Source organism: Canis lupus, chromosome 19, assembly GCF_003254725.2.
Source record: "Canis lupus dingo isolate Sandy chromosome 19, ASM325472v2, whole genome shotgun sequence".
NCBI classification, from domain to species: domain Eukaryota; kingdom Metazoa; phylum Chordata; class Mammalia; order Carnivora; family Canidae; genus Canis; species Canis lupus.
Window position 1 is genome coordinate 35,943,347 of NC_064261.1, and position 25,185 is coordinate 35,968,531.

At 41.9% G+C, this 25,185-nt stretch overlaps 2 long non-coding RNA genes across 5 annotated transcripts in view; one reads left to right on the top strand and one right to left on the bottom strand.

Annotated features, from left to right (window-relative positions):
- The window catches only part of LOC112648434 (uncharacterized), a 111,489-nt gene extending 102,400 nt beyond the window's left edge, over positions 1 to 9,089 (bottom strand). The window contains exons 1-4 of one of the 3 annotated variants that reach the window (XR_007403925.1): positions 8,275 to 9,089; positions 6,411 to 6,472; positions 4,504 to 4,595; positions 1,654 to 2,448 (exon numbers count right to left, since the gene is read on the bottom strand). This is a non-coding gene — a long non-coding RNA (uncharacterized LOC112648434). Of the gene's footprint in view, positions 1 to 1,653; positions 2,449 to 4,503; positions 4,596 to 6,410; positions 7,507 to 8,274 lie in introns of those variants that run through there. The other 2 variants (XR_007403927.1, XR_007403926.1) reach the window with 2 other exon arrangements.
- On the top strand, positions 2,448 to 24,944 carry LOC112648444 (uncharacterized). 2 transcript variants are annotated; one of them, XR_007403928.1, is made up of 6 exons: positions 2,448 to 2,566; positions 4,593 to 4,657; positions 7,502 to 7,678; positions 9,053 to 9,131; positions 10,910 to 11,012; positions 11,306 to 24,944. It is a non-coding gene; the product is annotated as an uncharacterized LOC112648444 (long non-coding RNA). The 2 variants fall into 2 exon arrangements; XR_003129056.3 differs by lacking the exon at positions 2,448 to 2,566 and having other exon boundaries at positions 4,531 to 4,657.
- Positions 24,945 to 25,185: the final 241 nt, after the last annotated feature.

A 25,185-nucleotide genomic window follows, 5' to 3' on the forward strand; every position in this document is an offset into this window, starting at 1 on the left:
TGCACTTAGATGGTAGGGGGCCTACCTGTGATACTTGGAAATCAGGAGAGTCACAATAATCCAAATATGGAAAGACATAAGATACTGGCCTGAAGAGATTTACAACCTTCTGTAATATGGGTTTGGTGATTTTCCAATACCCAAAGAGAAGGAAATATTGGAGCTTTTCTTAGCAAATAAACCCATTTATTTCCTTAGCTAATAAACCTACCCTTCCTTAGCAAATAAACTCCAAAAAAAATGACCCTTGGAAAACAAATCCCATAGGAAGCCTTGTTAATCAGGGGCTCTGAGATGTGACCTGCCCAGGCAGCTACTGGACCTCTTTTGCCATTTTATATTTCCTCTTTAATCAAATCCCTGGATGCTACAGTTCTCAACTTGCAGAGATTTAAAAGGCACTTTGATTAATGGACTTGATCAGTGTCCGCTCTTGTTTAACCACGGTGTTCTCCTCCACGTTTCACATTTCACACCCACATAGCACCATTCCCCTTTTATTACAGGAACTGAAGAATGTGATGGCCTGCCAGACAGCAGAGTAATTTATGAAAAATATATTTTTAAAGGGAGAGTGTATTAAAACTTGAAAAGAACTCAGTGCCTGTTGCTATTTTAATTTTAAATAGGCTATGCAAATAATTAAATGTCAGGTCATATTGACACCATCAAATTTAGGAGAGTAGAGATTGTATACAACCCCAGAGTGCTAGGGAATATTAAATCAGATCAGATTTACCAGGGCACTGAAACATATCTTGCTTTTGACATGAAATAACAGTATCGATTGGGTTAAAAATGAGCCAATTTTCAAAAACCTCTACCTGCTACAAATGTTTCCCTATATTCCACAATACTTTAAAAAGAGATAAAAAGAAATCAAGATGAATTTGTAACTATATATTTAAGCACTAAATCTCTCTTTGGTTTTTTATTTTTCTCAAGCCTCTCCTGCCTTACACTAGCCTATTTCAAATATTGACTTCCAAGAAAGGATGGATGAGAACAGCCAATATTCAGGGCTAAGGTAATGGATGCTGCTCACCTTACTTAAAACAGTTTAATTTGGATATTCATCTGAACTTTGCTCATGGCTTTGTACATTTGAATTGTAATTGATCACAACAATGTGACTATGTACTGTGTACTATGGTGCAGCTATCCTAGATTAATAGGAAAGTAAAAAATCCCTTAAAATGGCACAGAAAAAAACACAAGTGGTCAAAGAAATATTTGCTGTGGAAAGAATTGTATAATGTCATAGAAGTTCTGTGATGAATGAGACACTATGATACTTTTGAGTAAAGGCGAAAACAGCAGAAAATGTGCCTTTCTCCTTTTAAATTCTTAATTCTTTTAAATTAGTAATTAAAGGAAATTCCTATTTCCAAAGTACCTAACAACTAATCAAGCTGAATTAAGTTTCATGTCAGGAGGAAACCAGTTTTTTATCTGGATTAGTTATCCAATGCCTCAACCCTATGATGACAAAAACTTGGCACTAACATCATGACTTGTCTATCTATTCACCATTCACTTAGCCATCAATTCCACAAACATTTGTTGATAAATTTATTGATAAATAAGCACTCTAATAAGCACAGACATTGTAGTGGACAAGAGAAACAAAATCCTTGCCCTCACGGAACTCACATTCTAGTAGGAGAAGCGGCAATGCACAAGAAAGGCTGATCGTTTCAGATCATGAGAGGTGCTAGAAATACAGTTAAGCAAGGAAAGGTGATAGAGTATGGCTGAGAGTATGGGGGAGGAATGTCACTTTAGCTTGGGTGGTTAAAATCCTCTCTGTAGAGGTCACTTTTGGGGAGGAATTTGGCCACTGAGGGAGGGCCAGCCATAGCATATCTGACATCTGACTGGCTATGGATAAGCCCTTTGCAAGGCATGCTGGGGGATGTAGAAAAAAGCCAAGGTAAAAAACCATTCCATATAACTATGGCAACACATCTAACGTCAAACACCACATGATTCTGAAACACGGTATGGAAGGAAGACTTGGAATGCTTGGATTCTGGTGTTCCTCTTAGGATCTTTGTCTCCTCATCTATAAAATTCTTTTATGGTCCTATGGTCAATAATTCTAGCTAAAAAGTAGAATAGGTTTTTAAACAATTGGAGAGATAAGGTTGATTAAAAAAAAAGAAGTCTTTTTGTGAGGGAGGTCATTTGAATAGTCAGATGAGAAATAAGAGATAGCGATGCCTTCCTGAAGGCTTCTTGGTGATTTCAGAAAAAGCCATAACCAGCCCCTAGTTCTTCAAACAGCTTCAACTACCACAATCTGAAGCAGTTTTCACCTTGAATTCTGGATGAAAATTAATTGGTGTGATCTTCTCAGATATACATATTTTTTAGAATCATCAACATCCCAATATGTCATCTGGTCATCTCAGAGCACAAAGGGCTGCACAAAGGCAAATCACAATGCTGTGGAATAAAGAGGAAAGAGTTGTCAGGGATTCATATTAAAGAATTCACCTTTTGCTGCCTGACAACAGGAGAGCCAGCACAGAAGTGCCACAGGAGAAAATTACAGGCTTGCATGGTAATGATGGGTCTGGATCAAGATTCAGGCATTTAGTTCAAAAAATCCTGTTCATGCTTCACCATGGCATTAAAAACAGGTCCCACGTGCATGAAAATATCCCATCTTACAAGCAGTAGTTCAAGTTTGGGTCATTAGCCATAATACAAATACTTACATGCTACCGTGATATTGTGAGTTTGGATGATAAATGATTGAAATTCACTTTGTGGGGACAAAGTGCTTCATAAATACTTAAACTCCAGAGAGACTTCAACTTAGAGTTACTCACTTCATCTGGACTTATCCAAATCACACAGGGTCCCTGTTCTGTCTGTAAAGATTTCATGTTCTGCATGAGCCTCTTCACAGTTCCCACTGTGGCTGATGGGTACTGGTTTGGATCTTGCCATTCCAGCAGACCAAGAGATCCAGGACAAGCTAGGAATGGTCTTTTGAGTAATTTCTGATTCATGAACAGCCCCGCTGACATATTACTTTTCAGTTTTTCCATACTCTGAAACAAAAATGGAACTATCTCTGGGACTCATCCCAGATGACACGGATGGATAGTTTTATGGGAAGATGCTTTCTTCAGAGAAAAGCTCATACTACCAATCCAATGCTTTAAGCCCACAAACTGTTCATTGGCCAAGTTACAGCCCGCACTTCTCAGGAGTTAAACAGGAGGATAAACAAAGGCTCGCATTCTCTGGGAACATATATGAAAAGGCAGTGCTGACATCATCTCCTCTATCTCCTTCCCTAAAGACACTCACTCAACATGGCTTTGGCCTATACTCTAGAGAGCCTTTAGGACCAGGATGGAATTGTACTGGCCAGAGAATTCATGGTTAGTGGCAAAACACATCAGCAATACTACTCCCTCTTCCTAGTCCTCAATCTTCTCATTTATAAAATGAAGGTTTGCACCTGTCTTATAAAGCTTTAACTTCCATGGTAGCCTGTTTGGTGGATAAGCCTGCTGGGTATTCAAAACTCATCTCTGGCACTTACAGTTTCTCCAGCCTGATCTCAATTTACTTGCTTATGTAATAAAATAATGCTACTTCACAGGTTAACTGTAAAAAACAAAATTAAGCATGTGAGCATTAAACCACAGTGAGCTGTTTTACCTTATGTAGCAAGACCTCTTATATTACCACCCAGTATAGTTCCCTACCCATGGAGGTGCTCACTAAATGCTAGACTTATTACTTGTTGGACTTAAGCTGAGAACAAAATTGAGCCCTTGGGGTAACCCAAACTCTGTTTGAATGAAGAGTTTATCTGAACCATCTCTGTTGAAGGTGGTAATCTCAGGCTAATCACACCTCCCAACTCCTGAAATCTGGTTAGAGCACCCAGGCATGCAACATGAGGGATCCATGTTAAGAGAAAAGGAAAAACAGGCATCTAGGAGTGCATAGTAAGTATATATATATATATATCTGTTCCATTATTTTCATGTCTTAACACCATTTTATTATATCTCATGATTTTGTGGGCCTGGAATTCAGGCCAAGTTTAGCTGGAGGACATTTCAGTTCCACATGGCATTAACTGCGTCATTTTAGATTTAGTGGTATTTAGACGGTGAGCTGGCTGGACTGAAGGGGTCAAGACAGTTTCACTCATATTTTAGGAGCCTTGGCAGGAATGGCTGGTCGTCTGGAAGGTTGGATGGCATTGAAAAACAATCCAATAGCTTGATTGTCAACTGGAGCACCTGAATGCAACTATGCCAACATAGTAGTCTCAGGGTAGCCAAACTTCTTACACAGTAGCTGGAGTCTTGAGGCAGTATTATAAGAGACCAAGACGGGAATTACAAGGCTTCTCCTGACCCAGCTTTGGAAGGCAGGCACTGTTGCTTCAGTCACATTCTATTGGTCTACTGGTTCTATTGAATGACTGAGGCTGATCCAGATTTTAGGGGACAAGTATCTTTAATTTACCTCAACTGCTGAGCCTCAGTTCTGCTGCATAGAACCAGCTATGGGTACCATCCATTTCATCTTCTCAACCTTCCCATTGTCACGACCAGTGTCTTCATCATGTAATGAGAATGCCAAGACTGAGATGTCACCAGGGCAACAGAAACCTCAGCAGGTAAGGACCGAAGGACCCTCTGGTTTGCCACAATCTTGAAATTTGGGCTGTGTCCAGCCAGCTTTCATTACCCAAGACCTTCCCACAATCTCTGGTTCACAGAGACAAATACTGTCAACAGGAGGTTCAATGGAGGCTGGCACTTCCTGGGTTGCTCCCTATCACCTACTGTTGATGTCAGGCATGCTGAAATGAGAAGGGAATCAATCTTCCTCAGAGAGGACAGTAAAATTGGGCAGTCAAAAGGCTGTGTCTGGGGATCCCTGGGTGGCTCAGTGGCTTGGTGCCTGCCTTCAGCCCAGGGCATGATCCTGGAGTCCCAGGATCAAGTACCGCATCGGACTCCCTACATAGAACTTGTTTCCCCTCTGCCTGTGTCTCTGCCTCTCTCTCTCTCTCATGAGTAAGTAAATAAAATATTAGAAAAAAAAAAAAAAGGCTGTGTCCTTCTGCAGTTGGTAGCCATCATGCAAGAGGGACCCAAGGCTGCTCAGAGTTGTCAGGGTGCCCATGCCCTCTTCATTCATATTAGCACTCAGGGTCTCACAACACAGAAGTTTAATTTTTCATATAATTCATTCGTAGTTAGTTGGCTATGGCTTTGTTCTGCATCATCTTTACTCCAGGACCAAGGCTGGGAAAACAGCTTCTATCCGGAACATTGTCAGTTGTCATAGCAGAGGGAAAGGTGAACACTGTGGTTCTTAATCCTTCTGTTCAGAAGTAGCTCCTGTCACTTCTGACACTCACATGTCATTAGAGTAAATCAAATGGTCACCTGAATACCAAAGGACCAGGATGTAGAGCCCTCCCACCACAGAAAGAGGCCCTGCAGAGAAGGGTGCCACAATATTTGGTGAATATTAACATAATCCACCACAGTCTGCACTCTGTACCCCAGACATGCAGTTCCCTTCCCTGTGCATGTAAGAGGACACTTACTCCCTCTAAGGGAGACAACCTCAAATTCCTCTCCAGGTACTGTTCTGAGCTCAAAGTCCAGGATCCATGAATAAGACATAAGCACCTCTATAGCAGGTTTAGATATGCCTCCTTTAAATGGTGACACTTCAAAAATTAAGTCACTTGCTCCCACAGACAAACTCAATATGCAATTAGGGACAAGGACACAATAAACACTCCCATTTGGAAGTGGAAGCATGGGAGTCTTTTACCAGTCACTGAACCACAGTGAGTCTACAGTCCCTCCAAATAGACATTACAAGCAGCCCCTTGTCCTAAAGGTGGGTCACATTCCTTGATGAGCTCCCATTGATTCTTTTCCACCCAGATAAATTCCCCAGTCCTTGTTTTCCATGGTCCTTGGCTCTACCCACTGAGAGTTCCTTCCTTTTTCACTATTCTCCTCTGCTATATCCAAAAAGGAATATGGTTTCTTTGGGGGTTAAGCAGAGCCCTCAGGCTGCTCTCTACCCCTAAAATGTCAGGGGAAGGGTCAGAGTTTGTTTTAAGTATCAAATGGGTGCAGTCTCTTTTACTCTGAGCTGGTGGCTTCTTTTTTGCCCATACCATTCTCTTAAAATGTTAGTTGGTTTCTTATATGTTTGATTCTATTCAACCCCAAGGATCTGGAAAGATAACAATAAAATTACTACTTTTGCCTTAAGTTCCTCAGTTTGGGGTTGGTTTGTTACATAGCTATAGATAAATGGAACAAAACTGCTAAAAAGTATAGATACTCAGGCCCAGGCAAGGCCAACTGAATCAGAATCCCTGGTGTAGAAGTCTGTACCTCACTGATTCATCTCTCCAGGTGATGCTGTTGATGCTGAGGGTTGAAACACTGCTGATCTTCTGTGGGATTACAGGGAAGAAAAACAAAGGGTTACACCAAAAGTCACCTTTGGCTTATCCATATAAGGAACTACCTTTTGTTGTTTTGTTTTGTTTTCCCATCACATTCACTTAACAGTCAGATATAACCAAGTAGATAAAGAGTTGGAAGGTAAAGAGTTGGAAACTACATCATAGGAAGAAGTACTAGGGGCCTGGGAAGGTATTTAATGCTGAGAAGAAAAGTTGAAAGGGAGCGTTTAGTTGTCTCCATGTATTTAAATGGGTCAGGAAAGCTTTCTTTGCTTACCAGAAATCAATAGTAAGCCATTAGATAGAAATCGCAAGGATAAAGATTACACTTGATATAATTTATTGTAATAAGATGGAGAAAGTAGTATTTTCTTAGCAGCTGTCACCAGAATTTCTAACTAGGGCAAGGATTTGGGCTTTTCACAAATAGCCTGGTGCTCTCTCATTCTGAGCACATGGCAGAATCGCATTTCCTCACCCCTTTGAGGTTAGGAATGACCAAATGATTCATTTTGACCAAAAAAAAAAAAAAATTGTGATTGGAAATGCTCTACTTCCAGAAGAAAACTTCAGGCATCAGTGTGCAAATGGTCACATCCCCTTTCTTTCTGTGATGTTTAGATAGTAGAGGCACCATTAGCTTGGGTCCAGAATGGGGATGTGAAGTTGGGCCCCCAAATAGGGTTGTGGGGTAAATTATAGAATTTTCAGCTAAATTTGAAGTTCACAAAATTATAATAATTGTTAGTATGGATTTTGGGGGACATACTTATTCCCCAAAAAATTACTGATTATTTGACGGTGTCCCATATTTTTCCTTGCTATTTCCTGGCAACTCTACCCCCCAAATAATGCACACAGGCCACACAGCATTTAGAAGAGATAAACCTTTGTTATTTTAAGCCTTAGCGACTTGGGAATTGTTTGTCACAGCCAAATAACTTAGCCTAAACTGACTTAATGATTTCTCATGTTTAATACGAGAATATCTTTTTTTTTTAATTTTATTTATGATAGTCACAGAGAGAGAGAGAGAGAGGCAGAGACACAGGCAGAGGGAGAAGCAGGCTCCATGCACCGGGAGCCCGACGTGGGATTCGATCCCAGGTCTCCAGGATCGCGCCCTGGGACAAAGGCAGGCGCTAAACCGCTGCGCCACCCAGGGATCCCGATACGAGAATATCTTGATGAAGCGTAAGTGTGGCCCTAATATGTGAAAGTTGGTGGGAAGCTTCTCTGTATAATAAGGGAGAAAACTGAGAGCTCCAAGACATACTTTGAGAAGGGGAGATGGATATAAAAATGTTAAAACAGAGCCTCAACCATCAGAGAATTTCTTATCTACTTGAAAAATAAGAGGACATGATGGTAGAGAGTAGTCTTGAGGTTATAGAGGTCATCATGGGTTTGGAATAGGCACTGAAGGACTTCATGGAAAAAGTAGGCTTGCCTCCCCCCTGAGCCCTGACTTCAGGGCAGGGCTGGAGATAAAGCTCTAGGTGGCAACTTGGACTCAATCACAGATCTGCTGTGACGCTGAGAGACTGGCCGCATTCCATGATGCAGACACCAGCCCCCCCCCCCCCCCCCGGGCCCCTGGCAGCCGGGGAGGATGGTGATGGGGAGCTGACATTGCAATGCCCAAACCCAAATATTTTTGCTAACTTTTGTTTGAAACATCAGTGTTATAGGAAAGCTTTTGAGAGCAAGGGCCTGGGTCTCTCATTTCTATGTGTCCTCACCCCACAGCCCCCCCCCCCTTAGCACATGTGGGTGTGAAATAAACATACAAGTCATTGATGGGGGGTCGTAAGTAGATTTTGAGACCCTTTAGCCGCCACAGCAACTCCTTTTGGCCACCAGGGGGCAGCATAATGTCATGAACTATAAACTGCGGTGGGACCTTCAGAATCAGGGTGGACGTGATTCCCATAAATCATCGATTGGTACTGGGACGCCAGGCTCTGCCAACATTATCCTGGACCCACTGAAAAGGGAGATAGACAGTCATTTTTTCTTTCCCTATAAAGCTATATTCATCCCATTTAGAAGGACTACCCTTTATTCCGAGATTTTTTTCTTTCCCCATTTTTTTTTTTACCATTAAAGCATCCTTTCTTTCATGTGATAGGGTTTTTATTAATTTTTTTTACATTCTTATTTAACAATATAAGTAATGGCAACCTTCCAGTGTTTCAGATTGCTCTCAATAAATGATTTTTTTTGGTCTATGAAATCAACAGTCAGGAGATCTCTTAGTGTTGAATGTCAGAATCAGGCAGGGCCCATAACAGGAAAAGGGGAATAGATGAACTTCAACCTTGGGTCCCCGGGGCCCTCGGTCCTGCCACCCATTGCTCCTTCCTTTGTGCTCACAACCCCGGCCCCTGCCCTAGCCAATGAGCCAGCACAGGAGCCTCCTGCTCTCTCCCTGCCCAACCTCCTCCTCTGACCTGAAATCTCTTCGGGAAAGAATCTGCTATCAGCAGCTCAGACCTCAGTGAGAATTTAAATCGCTCCTTTTCCCTCCCAGAAAATTTTCCTCCCATGTCTTATCTCTGATTCCAGAATGCAGGTGTGTGTGGCCAGTTCAAGGGACCTCAGGCTTCTGCAGAGGAAGATATGAAAGTGAAAGGCAGTCAGTGAGGTAATAAAAACCACGCCACCCAAGGGACTTGCAGATCCCACCCTGCTTTATTAGGGAAGCTACAAGAGCCCCCACCCCCACCCCAAAGCACGTGGACCATTTCCTCAGACAGAGTGGCCCCAAATGTTTATTCTTCCTTCACCTTTTTGGAAAATCCTAAGTCACATCTGTAAGTGCTTATAGTATTTCAGTCCTGATGACAGAGTCCATTGGAACAGGTGCGGCGCAGCCAAGAGGCAATGTCCCAACACATAAAGGGTCTGCTTCGGGCACAAACAAGACACGCTGTCCATAGTGCATTGTGGAGAACTGTAGCATTTTCAGTAATGATTATACCAAACAAATCAACAAGCCTGCGCTGAGACCTGCCATCATGGGGGCAGCCATGCTCGTGTGACGAGGGAGACAAAGAAGTGTGAGACACAGTGAGGGCTGCCATCAAAAATACTCCAAAACAATTGCCAGAGTTGAAAAGGCGATAACAGTATGTTTGGGAGACTTGGAAAGCTTTCCTTTGCTAGTAGGATTTTGATAGGAAACCGCGAAGGTCCAGCCTGATGTAAGGACTCCAGTAGGAAGGACAGGGTTGCGCTCAGAGCACAGGGCCCAGTCCCTTCGGCCATGATGTCAGGCATGTAGCAGGGAAAACTGGAAACGATAATGAAGGACAGGAGGGCTTGGCAAGCAGGCAGAGGAGCGCCTGAATCCCACTGCCACAGCAACCACTCAGTGGCCGTGGCCGACTCCCTGTTTGACACCCTAAGCCTCAGCTCCTTAAGCAGCAAATTTTAGCCCACAAACCCAAGCAGTAAGAAAAGTTTAATGGTCATCATTACTTTTCTTACTCATTTTCTGTCTTAGACCCCCTTCCTCTTGATGTCTGAAATGTCACTGCCCATAGTCCGAGCTCCCACTCTAGGTGTTCCGTGCCACGGTGGGCCCATCCAGTGCTCAGGCCTGCTCTGTGTGCTGGCATCTACAGAGACCTCTCCACCTCCCTGCTCGTCAAGTGTGACCATGCTAAGTGCCTCTCCATCATCCTTGTTCCTGTCAGGACAGCTGTCAAAACCAAGCCCTACAACCTGGGTGGCTTAAAATAAGAGACAATTATCTTCCCACAGGCATGGAGGCTGGGAGTCTGAAATCAAGGTGTCAGAAGGGCCAGGCTCCTTCCCAAGGCTCTGGGACAGAATCTTTCCTCATCTCTGTCACCCCTGGTGGTGGCTGGCAGTTCTGGACGTTCCTTGGTTCTGCCTCCATCTTCACAGGGCACCTTCCCTCTGCGTGTGCAGCTCTGTGTCCAAATTTCCCTTTTCTTAAAGGGACACCTAAAGCATCGGATTAGAGGCCACCTTAAATCCAGTATGACCATATTTTAATAGATTATATCTGCAAAGACCCTGTTTCCAAATCCGGCCACATGGCAAAGCCCCAGGTAGACACGAGTCTGGAAGGGCACTGTGCTGCAGTACACTCTCTGAGAGGTGCCTGCAAGCCCACAGATCTCCCCTGCTGGCTCTCTGGCCCTCTGCTCTGGGGTGAGAATACAACCCTCTCCTCTCTGAGGTCTTCGCCCCCTTCCTGTGCTTTCATCAAGGGGGCTCAAGGCCCTCATCCTGAGAGCTCGCAAAACCATCCTTGCTGGGGGAGTTGCAGAAGGCAGGAAAGAGTAAATGTGTCTCCCTGCTCAGAGGCCCAATCTCTCATCACCCCAGCTACTCTCTCCTCTTTCCCCATCCTGAGAACATTGTATTTACCTACATCTTCTATCCGCTCAGGCCTGAACTTCTGAAACTCAAAAACCAAGAGAAGACTTCTTTTCCCCAGAACTTTGCCTTTCCTGACATGTGTCTCACTGGCTAAAGGGGACAAGGGAATCTGGTAAGAAAACAACAGCAACAAAATGATTCGTAATTTGAAAATATTATCGCACTGCCCCAAATCACCTAGCTCACGGTGTGTGTGTGTGTGTGTGTGTGTGTGTGTGAGAGAGAGAGAGAGAGAGAGAGAGAGAGAGAGAGAGAAGGGCTAGCTTTGTCCCTGGTGTGTACATTCCAGTCAGCCAGGATGACTGGGTGTGAAAGAAACGTGCAAGTCATTGATGGGAGGGGGTCCTTAGTATATTTTGAGACCCCTTCAGCTGCTACAGCAACTCCTTTGCATTTTACATTCAGAGCCAAGACCAGGAAAAGTTTTGAATAAACCAGGACCCAGGGGCCACCCAACAGTAAAGACCAGTGACCCTCCCATTCCAAGGACACTACGCAACCCGGGGAGACTGCTGCTTGGGCCTTTGAACCCAAACTGCTGAACAATGAGTGAGTCTCTCCAACAAAGACTTTCCTTTATGGGACAGCTGGTTACATTTCAGAGCACTCAGCAGTGCCGAGCAGACTCCAGAGGAATAGCACAAGGGTGGCACTGAGGGCTTTTATGACAGCCTCTTGGGAGCTAAACTCACAACAGTCCTTCCCTCCCTGGGAGACTTCTCTAGGACTCTATTCCACACGTAGCTCTCCCCATCACAAAAAAAAAAAAAAAAAAAAAAAAGGACACTTTGACTTCAGTCTCCTATTCTTGAAAATAAAAACACTGGAGCCGCCCTCACGCCACTCTGCAGCGCTCCCACCTGAGACTGGTTCTTACCAAGCTCCCTTTCCTTCCACAGTAGCCAGAGCAGGCATCTGATTCTGTAGCTGGTCTGTGGAGTGGAAAAAACAATGTGGATTTCCACAACTGAAACCTAATTTCTGGTAGGAAGGTACCATCTGGTGGATATTTGGGAAACTGCTCACGTCCTGCATGTGAAAATGAGCGTCTGAGGGCAGCTTGTGTAGCAGCATGCCAATGGAAATGTGACTTCAAGGCAGAAGGAGAGTTCTGCATTCGAGTATAAATACATGACCCCACCTACGGACAGACAGTTATCCTTAGAACCAATCAGAAGTATCCAGAAGAGTCTTCTCTGTTTTCTGGCTTCATCTGTCCAGTTTCCCATGAATTCGAGCAGCTATTCATGGTCTGTTCTCTTCCTCTCAAAGTATAGTTCTCGCTTCTCTTTATCAGAGAAATTTCCCTATGAGGGCTTTATGTTGAGAAGTCCAGTCACACCTCATTCTGTGAACACATTCACACAGTCAGTGACCCTTTGTGGGGTCCCCTCCCCAGCTTTCCATGGCCCCTTCTGCTGAGACTGTCCTGGCCTTTATGCCCTTGCATCAGCCAGTCACTGCATGGGTCACCTGGAAGGGGCCAGGACTTTGAATAAAGAGGTTCTTCTCCACAGCTGAAGGCTGTCCTCTGGCCACCAGGGGTAAGAGTGGAGTGGTGAGATGGGTCTTTCCCCAAGGCAGACCCCAGTCTGGGAAAACACACCGGGTTCTTCATGTACTTTACCCACTTGTTAAGGTCTCATTCCCACTAAGAGGTGGCATCTTTCTTTTTCTCCTTGTTTTGTTTGCTTGTTTTGGTTCTCTTCCTCCTTTACCTCAATGAGCAATGGACATTTTTACCTACAGTAGATTAAACCATCCCCAAGAGATCAGGACCTCTGTGAAGAATACTGCAAAGTCATCAATATCTGTCCCATTTCTACTCTTGTTCCTTTGCCTCGGAATTCCCTTTGCTGTACACTGTCCGTTCCTTCCTTCTACGGTCAGGCTTCTGTTCTCAAGAAGGATAAGCCAACAGGATAGGCTGATTCATACTACGGAGTGAATGACTGCTAACCAACCATACCTGTCCAATAAAATCTTCTCTATCCCTGCTGTGGTCCAAACATTCATCGCAACTGTATTTAGACATTCTACTACCCCTCTCCCTTCTCCATTTCTTCTCTCATCTACCCTAACAACTGAAGCCATACCCGTAACTTTAAATACTCACTTTTGTCATGTCACTCCCGCATTCAGTCACCTCACCTCACGACATCCCCAGTCCAAGGACAAGGAGCACTGGACCAGGAGTCTAAGGCCTAAGAGGCCAAAAGGAACTGAGAAATTAGGAGCACAAACTTTGGCGCTCCACTGCAGGGTGTTGAGTCTCAGTTCCACCACTTACTGGCTGGACTTTGAGCAAGGTACTTATACTCTTCTGCCTTAGTTTCCCCATGTGTGAAAATACCATTTCAGAGGTGAAAATAACATAACTTTCTATATTAGATAATATACTTGAAGCACTTAGGATAGTAGCTGACACATAGTAAGTGTTCTATAATCTTAGCTACTAATAGCACTGTTGGTACTATTATTAGTACTATTATTAGTTGTATCATTGATACTACTAGTAGTAGTACTATTAATCACTGAGTTCCAAACAACCGAGTGACTTTGACCTTGAACAAACCACTTACTCTTGTGGAGAAGGGTCTTCAGTTCCCTCATCTTTAAATTGAAGGGATTGTCCAGTGTCCCTTCTAGCCCCATAATTTTGTTTCTCCCACCCTCTACATACCATCAAGGACATAGCCATCAACATGCATTATCGTACTATTGTGTGGTGGCTATAATTTTCAGCTCATCCTTACATAGCCTTTGTTCAGACTTCTACCAGCCTAGAATTGTCCATGCACCTTTTTGTGTGCTGTTTTCCTAAACATAGGACAAAATGTTGGTCTCTCTGATCTTTGTGTGTGCCTGTGGAATCTGGAAAAGCTTCTTCTATCTAGGTGTTCAGGAAGTGTTTATTGATCAAATTGATGTCAAGCACCAAATGGTTCTGGCCACTTTCCAGCAATTTGTCTTCCCTGCCTCTCCCCCTCTGGAATCGCTTCTCTAACAGAGGTCCTGGAAATGCTCTGGCTTTTTCAATTGCCAGTTTAATTTGCCGCCATCTGTCATAGAGTGTGTGTTCCCAGAGGCCTGGAGCACATCTTCCAGGGCTTAGTGCTATGCCGCATCCAACTCCAGGCAGAAAGAGTTTACATGTAAAGAAGCCCAGGATGGTGGTGGAAGAGGAGAAGGAAGGTGGGAGCAGGAAGGAAACACACTGTTATGGCCTCCACTTTCTGAACTACTCTCACTTGTTTCACACTGATAGAATTTAGGAATTGATTTCTAAACCTTTAAAAAAATCAGTGCCCTTGAATACAGGAATCTTCCAGAGAGATAGCCCCCTACACACATTGTTTATTCTTTTGTATGTTGAGACCTATAGCACCACCTGTAAGTAGTTCGAGGTTAGGGCACTGTAAGAGAAGGAACTGACAAAAAGTCTTAAGAACCACAGTAAGAGAAGGGAGGTGGGAGGTGCCCTTTTTCCTAGAGGGATCAGCAATAAATCTGTGATGTCAGATAAAGAAGCCACCACAACATGAGTGCAGCAGCCTTGGAGCAGTGTCCTCCATCTAGAAGGTCCACAGATATATTTGCATATGTTTCATCCCTGTGTGTATTTGAGCTTTTACAGTAGCCATACTGAGAACACCTGCTAGGGGTTTCAAAAAATAGAACATCCTTTTTAAGAGGTAGCCAGGATTCTAGCAATGTCAACCCTCCAAACCAGGATACTGGCAATCAAGTAAAAATACACAGCATCATTGTCTTGCTCTGCCACCAACTGGTGTGCACTCAAGGAATATACAGAATCATCCTAGCCTGAGCAAACCATACACTCACAAGCATCATATTCATTGTGAAGCCCATCCAATCTTCTGGGAGCCCCGTTTGTGCTGATCTAATTCTGAAAATGAATGCAAATAAGCAGTGCTTCTGAATTCAAAGTCGAGTATGTCCCAGGTTCGCCTTGCCAGAGCCCCAGCCAATGCTAATCTCAACTCTTTATGCTTGGTTGTTCTGTCTCTGATTAATCTGATCAAAGGACATGTGGTTAGTGCCTCTTGCTAACACATCATAGTTGGGTTCCTAACCTAGGGCTTGCTGCCATCTGCCACAATACAATAGGCACTACAGATTGTGTCCTGGGAGAGTGAGCTCTACCATCTAGCTTTGAGCGGTTGGAGAAGACCTCCTCTAGATGCACTGCTTTGAAATCCAACCTCCTGAACCTTAAAGAGGCCATTTTATAAACTTCATGTATCCAGAGTAAATAGAACAGAAAATTTCTTAAGGAGCGTGTCATGCTGAGAACAAGTGACTGCAGCTGGAATGCTCCATCTTGACTTAGGAAGGTCTCACCCGTCTTCTCCTCTACTGCGTTAGAAGAATGACTCTTCTCTACAATTCACTCACCCCCTGGCACTTTCCTCCCCACTGTCTCTTACCTCTTATGGAAAACCGAGTCAGAAACTCTCTCTGCCTCCTTTGCCCAGGTCACGGGAATGCTCAACACTTTCCAAGGAAACAAATCTCGTAACTTGTCCTCCAACATTTTCTCTCATCCTCCTGCCACCCCTGTGCCCTTTTTCACTCCTCTAAGTGCACATTTCTTGAAAAAAGCTATTTAAAGTTATTGGCTCTGTCTCAGCACTCTTACTCCACAGCTTCTTGCAACCTGCTTCAACTCCTATTTCTCTTCTGTAGTTGATCCCTCAAAAACCAGCGGTGAGCTTCCAGGTGGAAAATTTAATGACCTGTCATTCCATCTTCATCTTGGTCAGCTCTGCAGCATTGGCATTTCTGCCAGCTACTTTCCTATCCTTTGCTCTCCTAGTTCCTTCCCAAGACACTCCATTTCCTGCTATTTTAATCCTAACACTGTCACCATGCTCCCTTCCCCCTTTGAGTCCTCTTCCTTGAGCCCTCTGTATGGCATTCTTCAAAGCTCTGTCCTTGCCTATTTTATCTCCTTTAACTTTCCTTTTTCAGGATTTCAACATTCACCTCGTGTATAACTCTTGACCTCACCCTCAGTTCTGAAGATGCTACTGAGCTGGAGATCTCTACTTTCACCTACCCCCTGGGCATCTCCAGTGTTACCTTCCATACTCCCCTCAAAATCAACAAGTACCAAACTAATTCATCATTTTCCATCCTAGACCATTCTTTCTGCTGTTGGCACCAATACTCATTCCAACTGCCAACCTGGTCATGTTGGTTACCACCCATGCTAAGCTACTCAGCCTTGTCCTTCCAGGCCTGATGAGGTACCAAACTCCATGGGTGCTGCCCCGGCACCAGCTTTCTCTGCCCTGTTTCCATGTTCCACTCTAACTCAGGCCCTCATTGCCTTTTTCCTGGGATGACTGTGTGGCAAGCTAATTTGTTGAGATATTAACTTGTGTGTTTTCATGTTGCCTTTCCCTCCTCCATCCCATGAAGATACTGAATACTTTCTGTACCCTTGCCTCTAGTAAAAGCCTTCCTGGCTTTAATTGAAGGAAACATACTTAATACCCTTGAGAGCAACAAGGCGAAGGAGAAGATGCTTTTAAGGAAAGACTTTAAGAAAAGAGGAAGAGAGACAGGAAAAGACTTAAAAAAGAAAAAAAAAAAAGAAATGAAATACTATTCCACAACAATAAAAATGCTAGGCAACAAAAAAGGAATGAATATTGTCATACACAATAATATGGATGAGTCTCACAGATAAAATGTTGAGTCAAAGAAGCTTGAGTAGGATTCTACTTACACAAAATTCTAGAACAAGAGCACTAAGTGGGGATAGAACTCAGAAGAGTAGCTACCTCAGGGTAACAAGGGGTTGGAAGGGAGCATGAGGGAACTTTCTGGAGAGAAATGTCCTGTATCTTCAATGGGATGTGGTTATATAGGTGTTCCATTTATTCAAATGCACCCAACTCTACATAGGTGATCTATAAATTTCACTGAACTCAAAAGTTTAGAAAGAGGTCAGAGATTGGGGGATGGTGGTAGGAGCAATACTGATGGCACCACCCTGAAAAGGAAATCCCACTCAGAGGAGATTGTTGTCTGGTGTCTTTAGGGAACCTGGACCTTGGGCCTACAAGGGTCTGGGACTTAACAAAGCTTCACACATCTAAGCCATAAGAGGTCACCAGCCTTCACAGATATCAGTGTGACCATCAAGGAATTAAAGTCAAGGGTCCCTTCCAGGCCTACCAGGCATGTAGTTAATCTTTCCAGATTCCAGAGCATTCTTGGGAAGGCAGGAGTGTCAAAAGAGGGTTAATACTGAATTTCCTATCAGCCTAGCAGAATGAAACTGAAAACTCAACCTGAAGAAAATAAAGAAATGGGCATTTCTGGCATACTTGGTGGACTGAGTCAGGCCTCCTGCAAGTATAAAAACCTCTACTATGTCTCTCAATTCTTATGTACTCTGAAAGACTGTGCTCTTCCTAAATCACAGTCAGGGTCATGTCTTTCTCTGGTTAAAATTTTCAATGACCCTATATTCCTTGAGGGGAAAAAAAAAAGAAGTCTGTATCCCTTAGCCTTAAATTCAAGGGCCTCCTTAAATTTATCTTCCCAAACTCAGTAGCCAGCACTTCTTAGTAAGGAGAGAGCAAGAGAGACACTACAAACCACTAACATAAGTCAGAACTGTTTTAAATGCTGCTGTACTGTTGTGGGGAGCAGGAGTGTCACACTCAAGACTACAGTTGTTCCATATCACTTGGCTAATGTTCAGAGAATATGAACACATTTTAATACTTATTTAACCCAAATGTAAGTGCAAATCTATCAAAAATTAGGATTTGCTCCAGTTATGTTTTTTGTAAGAGCCACACATAGGAAATCCTTATACAAACATGAGTTTGGGGAATAAGTGAGACAAACCCAGGCTTTGGGATGAGACAGACTGGGTCTGAAACCCTGCTCTGCTCTGAATGTAGCAGACAGACATGGCTGGATGTGAATCCAACAACCCAACACGTGCACACACACACACCCCTTCCAAACAGCCAGACTTGTTTCAGCAAGTCACATTCCTCCACTCAGTCTCCCACTAATCAAGTCATTGAAATCCATCCTACTTAGGATAGACATACGTGGCAATTTTGATCACTGAGACATAAGGAAAACTCTTCTGAGAAGCTTGCAGGAAATTTTCCTCTCTTAAAAATGACTGCCCAGGAAGAGATCTCTCTTCTGCTGCTAGATTTATGTCTGGATATGAAGCCTGAAACAGCAATATTATCTTGTCAACAAAAAGAGGAGATACCCTGGGGACAGAGCCTCTCCAGTGAGAAGGGCACAGCAGAAAGATGGGGGAAAATGCTACGGTATTGGTATAGGTATCGGTAGATCAATGGCACAGACCCCTTTCCAGCCACTGAGCGGCAGATTTCCGTTTCTCCACCAATCCTCTACATAAACAGCGAGGCCCACAGTGAAGGCACTTTAGTAAATTGAGACTGCTCTTTCAATGTTGCTATTTTCAGATCTATTGTTTTCAGTGGTTTTACTAGGCTATTTTTAATTGATGGTTTAATTCGCTCTTCTTCAACTTAAGTGGTGGATGAACATAAGTAAATAGGCAAAGGCTTGAAAAACAACTCAGACTGAGGTGAGGAATTGTGCATTTACTTCTACACATTTTCAACTGCAAATGACATTGTTATTTTCTTAAGAGTGGAATCTGACAGCTTATCACCTCTTTGAGTTCCTGTGCATCTATTTTATCTCTAATGATACTGCTAACAGGGGGCTTATTTGCACTTACCGCACATTATGACAAACACATCTATCCATTGACATTTAGGTGACTGCAGACAAATGGAGCTATAAAAAGCTTCAATTGCTCAACGCCTCATTGCCTAAGGGCAATTTGTACTTTATAAGGTAGAGGTGGAATTGTGATGAAGAAGATACCACAATCTGCTGGTTTCAAAGTTAGGGCAAGTATCAAAGAAATAAATAGCTAAGACACAAAGCTTCCATGATTCAATGTTGAAAGTATTTATTGAACATCTACTGTATGCACAACACCAGCCAAGACACTGAAAAAAACTCCAATGGAATCTTAAGCAGCCAGACTCCACCCTCCAAGAAGAGATACTACTTTTGTGGAAGGAAAGTATCTACATACAAAACCCCAAAAGATAAAAAATGGGACAGAGGAATATATGTAATGTACATATTACATAGATATATTACACATACACATGTTTAATGCTAGCTTGAGAATTGTCAAAATGGAAAAAAATTAAAAAATGGAATTGTCAAAAAGAAAGTTTACATGGTCTCGCATCTGTAATACCAAATAAACTGTTAAAAAGTGACACCTAATAAATCATTAATGCAACTGCCTTCTGGAAGTGTTCCTGAACACTCATTTATAATCCATTTCTGGATTCTATTGTGCTTTCTACTTTGAATGCCCTTCTGTCCTAGCCCAATCAGCCTAAGACCTCAGGAACAAATCAATAGTCTGACAAAGTCAAGTTTATTAACCCATTACTATGAAGGACACTGCACATGGAAGAAAAGTGGAAAGTAGAGGTTTGAGGTAGGACTTTTCAACAAAATTTAAATAAATTAGCATGGCAATAGGCTCAGAGCAAAGCAAGGCTATTATGTAAAGGGCTGGACATCAGGTCTGGACTGCAAAGTGGACCCAGGGCCCTGTATCCTTGGAAACTAAAGTTTAGATGTGGAATGCTGTGTCCCAAAACCCCTTATCTGAAGCTCTGCACCTTGTTTGGAAACTAAGTTCTCTGAGTCAAAGTAAATTATGTAAAAAGGGGGATGTTTCTTTCATACTGATGTCATTTCAAATAGCAAAATTTCTGATAGTCTGATTTCAGAGAATAAAGTTCCTTTGAGTGAGAAAGCAGTAGACACTGGAAGGCAGTTGTTATGACATGTTACAGCTGCAGCATGTCCTTGGGAAAAATATTTTTTCCTGTTAGTTACAGCTGGCTTTATCTGTGTCTGATGCAAGGAAAGGCAGATTTATACTTTTGTCTGAGCTAATTTTCACTTTCTCACCTCCAGGACAACTCAAAACACACACTGCCTTGCACTTTGGTTAGTAATGTTCAGAGTGGTCTCCAAGCTAGACTGTAAGTACAAAGTGCTGTATCCCCACCAAGATCTAGCAGCATGACCAATGTCCCATGTGCTCAAAACTATTTTCTAGATTTGATTATCAATTGCAATATTTCAACTACATCAATAAGGGCACAATCAGGCCCAAGCAAAACTAAGACCAGGCAGGCCATTTTTCCTCAGCTGGTAGAAACACTTAACAGGATTTCAACAGGAATCCATTCAGGAAAGTTGCACCTGCCAAGGGAACTTGCCTAAGCAGCTGGGCACATGGGTTGGCCTTCTGCTACATAAACAATATACTTTCAAATCTGCATCATTCAGATTTTGCTCTTTTTATCAATGCTGACAGTATCAGCCTTTTCTATCTTATCCCATTCTAGGCATACATAATTGCTTAAAAAGGCACAGCCTGTCAAGTTTTTATTTGCTCAAGTAATGCCTGTTCAATCATCTCAATTCAAATACGTCATCATTAAACAATCACACCCATTATAGAGAATATAATGAGACCATTTGGAGTGGAAAACTGTTCTTAACCCCGAAGTACCCCTTAAGTAAAGGGCTTTTGTGTCATAGGAACACTTTCCACTTCCTCTCATCATGAAATGTTAACACACTTCAAGTTGTTTGTAATTGGCCTTGTGGGTGAAAACCAGAGAGCAACCAGTACAAAAAGCTGTTGTTCACAAGACCTAAAGAAATGACACTAGAATTTTTCTATGCACTTAATAATTATAGGGTAAACTTAAGAGGATTTGGTGAACCCAGAATTCCCATCTCAGAAAGCAGTTCTGTTTTGCACTAAACTGCAAGAGTTCATGTCAACATTGAAATTACTAAATGAAAACCATTCTTAAAGAACATTCCTTACCGAGCATTCTTCTCCGTCCTGATGATCAGCCACATCTGGGAGAACAGGCACTCATCTCAGGGCACATAAGACACACGTTCAGAGGCAGCAGTGATGACAAATGTCAGTAATGCCTCTTCCTAAAAAAGACTGCTGTTTTCATTCAATGTGTGGAGCCCCTTTGGAGATAAGGAGCAACATGACAATTACTACAGCTGTGTCTTTGGAGCCAGGGCTCTTCTAATCTGAAAGCTCCCTCACTGCAAAGTAACTCAAGGCCACCTCAAATACTTATGCACTGTCAAAACAATACATGGGACATTTATTCCATTTTCCAAAACATTTGTATCTAACTTCAAGGAGTTTTGATCTCAATCTGAACCATCATCCCCCAAACTCAAAATAGCCATGGGACAGGGGTGGGAGGAGATTCTTTAAGAGTAGCTTTGGTTTGTGCTGAGTCCATTTTGAGGTTTATGAGGATGCTCTAGGAGAACATACTGCACATAGAGAAGAGAAAAATGCTTGTTTGATAAAGTATGACTCTAGTTATTTCTTTTTGACTTAGGCCTAAATGCCCCACACATCCACTTACTTAATCACTTCCTTCTACTACTGTCATGTTGCTCATTTTTGAGACCATAATGGGCCCAAGCATAAAAGCTTCCTAGTAATGGGCCACTATCTAGCCAAGAACAAAGCAACCCAATTACTGGGTCTCAGAACATGATAAATTCTCAGTTTTTTGTTAGAATTGTTAAGACATTCATCAGTTAGAAAAAAAGAAGTTACTGAGATTTTCTATGGGAAATCACTAACCAATGCATTAGTAGTATATAGAACAGAGGAGAGAATATCCTGAGTTAATATATTCTGGAATTTAAAACCAAAACCAAAATCCTCTCCCATGCCACAGTTCAAGTATCTTAGGCCCAGGCTGCCTAAAGTTAGTTCTATGCTAAAATAGAAAGAGCAACTGGCTCAACCAATCCGTGCTATCACCAAAGGTACAGTTTGTTTGATAACATGTAAAACATACCGCTCATGGAGTTCTACATTACACGCTGCAAAATGTTAACTGTTTTTGAAGATTTTTTTCCAGAAAAAAACCTCCATTTACACTACGTATATGAATAGGAAAATGTGGGACATTTAAGTTGATGGTTGCCTGAAATTTGCATGATGAATTAACGGCCATTATCATGTCCATGTACCTTAAGTAGGGGAAGGAAATCTGTCTCACATTACTTTGTTGACTCTGCAGTCAAACTTTGCGTCTTTTCAATGATCTGTATCACTAAAGAGAAATTGTACAAAGTCTAACCATAAACATGGAGAACACTAGGAGGTACTATTAAAAACTGAATTTTTAAGCATGAAAAAAAGCTTAAAATGTTACCCAACCCCTTACCTTCTCTGGCTTTCCTTCACACAAGAATATCAATGTTGGTGGTTCACATATTGAAATTTTAATATATTTTGCTATAGCTGGAACAGTCTCTTAAAGATCCAGGAGGCAAGAACATGTCTGTTTTGCTTTACTATTTTATCCCCACACACCTGGAACAGTGTTTAGCATATAAAAAGTTCCAAATTGATACTGCTGAGTAAATAAATTCCAGTTAATTACTGTCACAGCCTAAGGAACATCTTTGTTTCTACTGAAGTCATGGTATGTTGATGAAAATGGCATACTTTAAATGGGAACATGAAATGTGTTATTTGCATAACTCAGATCCAACTTGCCTTTGACAGCAGCAGATTTAACTGAAATATATTCATTTTCAGATAAGGGAGAAAAGAGAGACATCTAGTGGATGGATTGAAAGATTCAAAACTCAAAAGCCACATGTGCCTCTCCTTCCATACATATAACTCTTGCTTAATGTCTCTGAAAAAATCATTTGTCTCCTTTGTGAAAGATGTCAAAGACAAGTAGTTACTTCAATTTCAAGACTACTACTAGAATGCTAATGCATGAATGAAGTCTTCTACTTGGAAGTTTGAGAAGTCACTTCCTTCTCCTTGGGGGGAAAAAAGTTACTTAAAACCATTTCATTTATGCTTCAAGTGTCCTAAAGAATTATGGCCATAAAGGTGCAACTTTCTGTTTTATGAAGATGAAGAAAAAGAAATAGGTAGAAAAATTTAGTACCGCTCAGATCAAATAACCCTACTTCTTTTGAGATATATTAGAGGCAAGTGAATCCATAGACATACAATTCAAATGTAATCTGAATGTGAGCTCACTAGCAGATCCTTGATCTTGAGTTTATTAAAACATACATTCATATAAGGGTTGAACCATTTTTTTCAATGGACCATCTTAAAAGGGATGAACTTTTTTAAAAACAGCTATAAATGAATATGGAAATAGAATTGTAATTTGTGACAAATTTTTTTAAGAGAGGGAGAGAGAATCCCAAGCTGTCTCCTCTGCCCAATGTGGAGCCCAATATGGGGCTTGACCCTACAACCCCAAGATCATAACCCAAGCCAAGGTCAAGAGTTGGACTCTCAACCAACTAAGCGATGAAGTTATCATCCTGCCTGTACCATAAATATTCATTAACAGATCAAAACAGTGATAGGATCAGAAACACCATTTTCATAAGTGTTTTTTAGTCCAGAACTTTATTTAACAAATACTTGAGCATTTTCCACATGCCAAGAATTATTTCATAACATTATCAAAAAGTTCACTTTTACTTATAGCCAAAAAATGTTTTCCTGGCCTTTAAAACTATTTTGGGTACTTCCTAATTCGTAAAAAAAAAACATCTGCTATTCAGTACAAATAAAACATAAAAAGAATCATTATCAACCAGTCCTATTCTACCACTATTTATGCAGCCTTTGCTAAGTCACTTACAGTATCACAGTGTGTTCTCTATCTGTAAATGTGATTTGGACTACATCAAACTGAAAATTTCATTATAACTGATGTCAGTTGTTCGCATGTATGATCTCAACCTTAACTGCATCCATTTTTAAATTTTTCAGCCCATGTATGAGCATAGCAGACATCCCCAATGCTATGCTATCCCCACTATTTCCAACATGCTTACAGTCACAACACACTCACCCTTGCCCACAATCACTAACTGGTACTCAGGCTGCTTCTTCCATACCTAAAATATCTTCCCTACCTACTCTCTCCATCTATCAAAATCTTACTGTTCAAGGTCTTAGTAAAGAGACATCAGTCTATTCTAACAAAATTGCCCTGTAAAGTACTTTGGTCACCTCAAAAAGGTACAAGACATCCCAACTAAGTATTATTGCACCAAAATAAGTCTCGTATTTTCTTATTGCACAACCCTCTGATCAGTGGATTCTTAATTTCTTTGCAAAAGATACTATGTACTTCCAATAAGAGAAAGGATATACTATCAATTCCAATATTAAATTTCTAATAAGCCTTCAAGAAAGAGAAATAACCTGATGTACCAATGATTCTTATTCATTAAAACTGGAGGAAATTTGAGGGCACTCAGGTGGCTCAGTTGCTTAAGCATCTGCCTTCAGTTCAGATCATGATCTCAGGGTCCTGGGATCATGCCCCGTATGGGGTCCTCTGCTCAGTGGGGATTCTGTTTGTCTCTCTTCCCTTGCCCCTTTCTCTGTTTCTCTCTCTCAAGAAACAAAGAAAAGAAATTGCAGAGAGTTTTAAGTCATCATTTCTAAATTATCTCAAAATGGGATCTGGATAAGAGAATCAAAACTGCGGGCTTCTGGTGCATGGAGCCTGCTTCTCCCTCTGCCTATGTCTCTGCCTCTCTCTCTGTGTGTGACTATCATAAATAAATAAATAAAATCTTAAAAAAAAAAAAGGGGATCCCTGTGTGGCGCAGCGGTTTGGCGCCTGCCTTTGGCCCAGGGCACGATCCTGGAGACCCGGGATCGAATCCCACGTCGGGCTTCCGGTGCACGGAGCCTGCTTCTCCTTCTGCCTATGTCTCTGCCTCTCTCTCTCTGTGTGACTATCATAAATAAATAAATAAAATCTTAAAAAAAAAAAAAAGAATCAAAACTGATCAACAAAAGCAAAGTTAGAAATTAGTAGGGTTTCTACTGTTGATGTTGAATGGTACCAAACATTTAAAAGCATTTCAGTTAGCATTGTACAATGCTCAGATTTAGAGTGCACAATCATTTATACTATGAAGATTTTCAAATTACCAAAACCTAAAGAACTACAGAAGACCCACTTCAGAAAATTTATGAACACTTAATAATCCTCCACTGCTGTATACAGAATATCACGGTTTTAAGATAAAAACTAGAGGAACAGAAAAACAGAGTAATTCAGTTTTACTTTTCTTGA